This window comes from Rhea pennata, chromosome 3 (genome assembly GCF_028389875.1).
Source record: "Rhea pennata isolate bPtePen1 chromosome 3, bPtePen1.pri, whole genome shotgun sequence".
Classification (NCBI taxonomy): Eukaryota; Metazoa; Chordata; class Aves; order Rheiformes; family Rheidae; genus Rhea; species Rhea pennata.
This window is the reverse complement of record NC_084665.1, coordinates 18,654,325-18,661,034: the sequence shown is the minus strand read 5'-3', so window position 1 is coordinate 18,661,034 and position 6,710 is coordinate 18,654,325.

The window sequence follows — 6,710 nt, the reverse complement described above, 5'->3', positions numbered from 1 at the left end:
TTCTTTTTTGTTAGGATGAGCTGTCTTCTCTGGAAGAGTTCCTAGTTGTTAAAATAAGTGTAAAAAAGTAAAATTAATTCTAGCTTTTAAATTTTCACTTTAGCCAGCAGAGGGAGGATGCCACTCAGAAGAGGGAGACCTAACAGCTTCTAATCTGTTATCTATCACTATGCTTTCAAGGCTTCAAATTCTCTGTAGATCTGAGTGAAGTCAAAATGAGCAGCCCCACTGACTTATACAGGGATTATTAAGCCATACACACAGCTCTTCTGTCTATCTCTGGAATATTCTAGGCTCTCCAGAGCATTTTCAGATCATGCTGCAACATGAATGATGGTCCTTCTTCAATCACATTCAGTCAATATGAACACACAGATATTTCAAAAAAAGGGAGGGGGGAAGAAGGAGGTGTAAGTTTTAAAACAAACAAAAGAATAACAAAAAGTAGAACATATTAGGTGCTACAAAGCCATTATTCATAACCCTTCAATGGTTATTCTGACATCTCCACCTCACTTTGAATAATGATACAGCCTCCCCCCAACAGATTACATTCCATCTTGCTGATTGCCACAAATCCACACATGAAATTGCATGCAGAGATTTTTCTTTTTGGAACATTCAAGACAGCTGTTTCTCATCCCTCCTGATAAAACAGCTAAGAATGATTTCATAAGCCTTTTTCCTGCCACATACACATATGCAAATATTGGTAGCTATACTAAACATTAGCAGTCATCACCTTTTGCTGCAAGTGCTGGGCTGCTTATGCTTGGGGCAGGAGATCAGCATTAAAAAAACTCAGAGGCAGAGGAGGTTCTGTGAAACTCAAAATCACTATCCCAGGCAGCTTAGGAAACTGGTCCTAGTTAGGAATCAGTTGATTGTTATTCCCAAAGTCCTAAGTCAATGGCTTTCCTCATTAGAAAGCAAATCAATCATAGATTACACCATCCTCCGATACAGAACTCCAATTTGTTTAAAAAATAATAAATAAATAAAAAACTCCACAGATGATCCACCAGGCTTGAGCCTCAAGAGCAACCAGCAGAAAATCTTCAAAAGACAACTTTGGAAACAAAAAATCAAATTTCTATTGGACATGACAAATTTCAGACCATAAAAAGGGATTTAAGTGCCCAACAATGGGCCTACTTTTCTCCAGATAAAAAATACTGTTTCTCCCTCAAAACCTTGCCTCTTCACACCCACCAATGTTCATGACCACAACATGAGCAACAGACAGAGAAAACAATTTTAAGACAAAAACAAGAGAAAGAAATGGCCTAGAGACTGCACTCTATATGGATAGACAGACAAAAAGTATATGAAAAACAAATTAATTTTGATGCTCTATAGGACAAAAGTGACCAACAACTGACGTACTTTGAGCTATTCTGAAGAGCAAATACTTGAGACCTGATTTTCAGTAGAGCAGAGCATCCGCTGTGCCAGATAAAATCATTGTAACAAGTTCATGCCTTAGTCTAGTATTTATTTGAAAAACATCTAAACCTTATAGATAGGCTTTAAAACCCAGAAGTGGTATGAAAAACCAATACTTTCAAAAATGAACATCTGAATCACCTGAATATGTAGCCTCATTTTCAAGAGGCTGAGCCAGCAGCCCCTGCCTGTAGCAGCAAGGAGCAAATCAATGATGCAACTACTTCACATGTTTTGAAAACCTCCCACCTGAACCCAGCTGTAGATGTTTTATTTTAAACTCTTTCCCATATTACCTGGAAATCTTTGAGCATAAGATGCAATGAAGCATTTTATGCATCATGAGCAGTCACTATTTATACAGCTACAGTATGTTCTACTTAGTGTTTTAACCCTCTCCCTGCTGTCTGGCTTTAGAACCATGTGTAACAGCAGGGGCCAGAAAAGGCTGTGTATGACCAGCAAAAATATACCTGCAAGTCATTTGTATTCCACTCAGAATGTTACTGAACTAGATGGTAAGCAATCAGTGTGCTCCACATGTCTTCTGGCCTGGGTGGAGTAGAGTGTGTGTGTGTTTCTTCCAGCAATTATAATTTCTAAGGGAAAGCAGCCAAGTGTAGTACACAGAGGTTAAAAGCTTTAGATGGAAACTGTGAATGAGTAGGTTGGGTGGATCTGATCCTGTATGCTTTGCACATTCCTCTAGTATGTTTGCTATCTGATGTAACTCCTTCCACTACATTAGCATCCTATGATCTCCCCTGATCTTTCTCATAGTCTTAGATGCCACGAGGTGGCCTCATCCCTAAGTCTTAAAATAAGAATCTGAAGAATTCACAGCAAATGGTTTACTTTTAGTAAAAGTAATTGGACCATAACATAATTCTCTGAGAACACTTTTCTCCCTCTGTGAGAGGAACAGACTGCATTCAAGGGCTAAACCTCAGAGCTAACAGCCCAGCTCCACTGATTTAATGGAGACAATCTGTATTTGGAGTGAAAATCCGCTGCTGATTCTTCAGAATATAGAAAATGTTTCTAGGTGAAATAATAAATTTTAGAGTGAGCAAAGCAAATGATACAGGGCCTTCTTCTACCTCAGTCTTGAAAAACAGCAGAGTATTAACTACAAAAATTAACATTCAGTATTCAAAATGGAAGTGTGAATACATGAGGCCTCGTTAACCTTTATTAATCTCTTAATACTCATTATGAAAACAGCACTTATAGGTACAGCCTTATTTCTTTGATTAAGCATAGTAGTGTATTTCAGAAACAAAAACCCAGAGCTGACTCCCACTCTTTCTGTGGGCATTTTAGCAAGTAGTACTACCCTGAAAAGAAGCACTGAACCACGTTTTCTCACAGAATGAATGAACATTACTGAAAGGTGGAGGACCTTGCCCTGAATTCCCTATGCTTAGATTATTGGCTCAAAAGGTGATGAACCCGTTTTTTCTGGTGCTGAGCTTGTCAAAGCAGCATAGAGAACCTGACACAGTTCTCCACTGGTGTTAATAAGAAGTCCATAGTAGAAAAGCCTGTGTGATTTTCAGAACCATAATCAATACCTCTCTGGGCAAAGACTCACTCTTCAAGACTTTGGCCAAGAATTTAAAATTCATATTCTTCACTACACAAATTGTCTAATCTCCATTGAAATCAGTGAAAATACGAAATCCCCATGTACCCAAGATCTGTCAGGTCTGTCCTTTAGCATTTAAGGTTACAAGATCCTATTTATAAACTCCCTAATTAGAGACCCTGACTACCCATAACTCCAGCTAAAACCAGAATAAACTTTTGATCTCTGCAGAATACTTTGTGGTCAAGTGTCAGCCACATTGTCCCTAAATAACAAAACTGAGAGCAGAACGACACAAGAAATCTGGATTAGCTAAGTACCAGCCTGCATTCACAGCCATTTGCCCACAGAAGCTTTGGGGCTGTGACAGGCAGAGAAGATGACATGGTTCTAGTTTCTTTAAATCAAACCTATTCTTCTCATGTTTGTTGATACGAACTTTCTGCCTTTCCCTTTATCACCTCCAGAGAGAAGTATAGCAGTAACTGCTCCATTCAGTACAGCCAGCAGCAACATGTAAACAACAAACCTGTCTGATCCTAGAAGACAGCTTCATCTAAGCACCATGCACCCAAGAAGCGGTGACAGAGTTATATTTCTTTTAATTCCTTAGAAAATCCTAACTCTGTAGTGATAACAGACAGCTGCTGAATGCCAGCACCAGATCACTCTAAACAGTACTTAAGAGTTTGATGTCCTACCTTCTCCAGGTGTGTCCTCACAGCACAGGACAATTGTTCCACTGGTGGTAATGCCCACTGCTTATAAATAGTATATATGTTACCTCTACCTATGTGTGTATTTGTGTGTGTCAATATCTGTGTGTGTACATATATCTTGTCTACGTAACCCTAAGAGCTAGTCTTCACCTATCAAATACTATGATAGAAGAAGGAGGTGGGGAAAAAAACAGATGTTGAGCAACGGTAGAAAATTTCTGGAAAGCTCAATGAAAAATGTCCCTCAGAAGGCATGAAAGAACAGGTCAGCCCACCACACAGACTAGAATTTGACTCACCCTGGAATTTAGTGGAAGGCAGTTTCCTTATTTTGTTAGCCATCAGATTAGTCAAAGCACAAAAAAAGCCAGCTCTCCATATGTCATTGACAAGGTAGAAAGGGTGGATGCATTCGACCATGTCTCAGTACATTTTAACCACATTTCTGCTTTCAGGTAAGTAAAGAAATCACAAAGCAAAAACTTTCAACTCCTCCCCAAAGGCCTACATACCTTCAGAGCATATGGGACCACAGTCTCTCCACTTTGTCAATCACTAAATCGTAACAATTTCTAAATACATATATTCATACCTATATATATTTCTGTGTATATATATATGTATACACACACATACATACATATATAAGCTTGATGGAAGTACATTTCCTATCACTGAGACAGTCAAAATCATCCAAGAGTTATAGGAGAAACCTCCAAGCTTCTGCGCTGTAAGGATGGCTAAAGTCTTAGGTGATTTTTCTTTCTGGCATCATTACAGACATTACATGGGATCATATGGGTCCAGTCCCATATGTGCAATACAACATGCTTTCTTTGCTTTACCGATTTAAGATGTGAACTCTTTGGATGCAAGGACGCTTCCCACTCACTGTATATACGTTATCCCACCCAACGTTCTCCATTCCTGGGGGCACTTCTGGGTATCAGCATCTTGTTCTATCCGAAGCAACAAAAGGACATGAGCAATACAGCGCAGCCTGGAGGGAGCCGGAAAAGGGACAGTGTATGAGTACAAAGTTATCTGAAAACAATGGTAAGAGAAACATGTTGGGAAATATTTCAGAGGAATACAAAGGATCAATGGGGACAGGATGAGAAGGCAGCAGCTTTCTGTGTTGTAAATGCAAAGTAATGAGTAAGGGAAGGGATAGGCTATCCTGGAGACAATTTTCTTGCTAGGCCACATGGCAGCAGAGGATGGTTGAGAAGTTTGATCTAAATGAACCAAATGAAACTCTCCTTCCCTTATCTATCAAATGACTATATGTGGTTTAATTCTGGGGGGCTGGTGCACCTTCCTCTCCTCCTGTCCCAGTCACACAAACCCTGCTATTCCCTGTTGAACTCGTCACTACCTGAACTTTTGACACCCTGTGTCTATTTAGGTTTCTCACTTTGCAATGAATAAGCAGTAACAATAATTGTACCGGCAGGAAATGAATTTTACTAAACTACACTGTTTCCCCAAGCTTCTTGAAACTGTCAGACTTCTCTGGTACTGGGTGAGTCACCATGTCTTTTCAAAACTCTGTGATTTGCTCATGTCCCCATTCTCTGATGACCTTGTAGGAAGTAAATCTCTCTAATCTAAGGCAGGGAGATAAGCAAACACACAGGTCACAACGATTTCTGTTCACACAAAACTAGTTTCAGTCATATAGCATTGTGTTTTACCTCCAAACTTCAGGTTTCACTTTGAACACAAATATTACACGTCTTCAGTCCAGCCTAATTCGCTTCCAGTAGTACCTTCTCCAGGAAAAATCTCTCAGTCAAGGACATCACCTAGCTAAGTGATTGTCTGCAACAACCTTACCAATAGCAGGGAAAGGGTTGAGAAACTATAGAGCTGAAAGTTTAATCTGACTTGAGCAAAAAAAGAAAAATTATAGAATAGAGGACTACAGCAGACCTACCACCCATTAGTATCAGAAACATGTATGGCATAGTCACCGCAATCACTAATTTCTGGGCAGGGCATTCACAAAATAGTTTTTCTGTTTGAACTGCTCAGAAAATTTCAGCAAACACAGCCATTATCCAGCATGGACTTTTAATGAAAAATCATTATTTGGAAAATGTTTAATTACTTTAGGATTTTTTCCTGCTTTCAAAATAGGAAACTTTCAGAAATATTTTAAATTATAGAAAAAGCTTTTCCTGATGACTGCCCTGTGGGACCAATCTGGCCAACAGAATACTATCTATCAAAATGTCCTTGATGAAGAAATGAAAAGGAATAAATAATAAAAGTAATTTAAATGTTCAATTCAAATTTTGCCCCCAAACCCCTTATTTTACTCTAAATATGTTTTCCTTTGGGTTATTTTGATAGGCTGTGTATTTCCAAGGTAGGGAAAATCCTTGAAGAAGTCAGCCTTCTGGAGAAAAATGACTAAGAAACAGATTGAAAAAGACATAAAGATGCGTAATATTTGGAAGACAGACGAAGAAAATCTATAAAAAGTGTGAGGATTGGTTGTAATCTGTCACAGAAATAAACAACTCAAAAGAGAAGGAGGCACTCTTCAGAAATTGTGAGGTTTTTGATTTTTTTTTTTTTTTTTTGGCCATTTGGCCATCAGGTATAAATATTTATGATTAGCACAACTTCATTGCTCATACTTCCGTTGTCTTGTAGAACAAGCATGCCTCTGCCATACTTGTAGCAGTTAGTTCCCATAACACAACACATTTCTGCACAGCAGAAATCTTAGTCACTCTTCTCTCCCATTCATTGTATTCAGGAAGAGCATCAAGGTGTTCTAGGGAGATTTACAATCAAAGACTTCCTTGGCCTGACCTTTACTCAGCTCTGAGAATAAGTATATCACAGGAAAACACCGAGGAGCAATAGGATCCATATATAGTTGTAGAAATACAGGAATAGCATCCGAGGAACACAATCCTTAAATGGCAGATCTAGAAGATGAA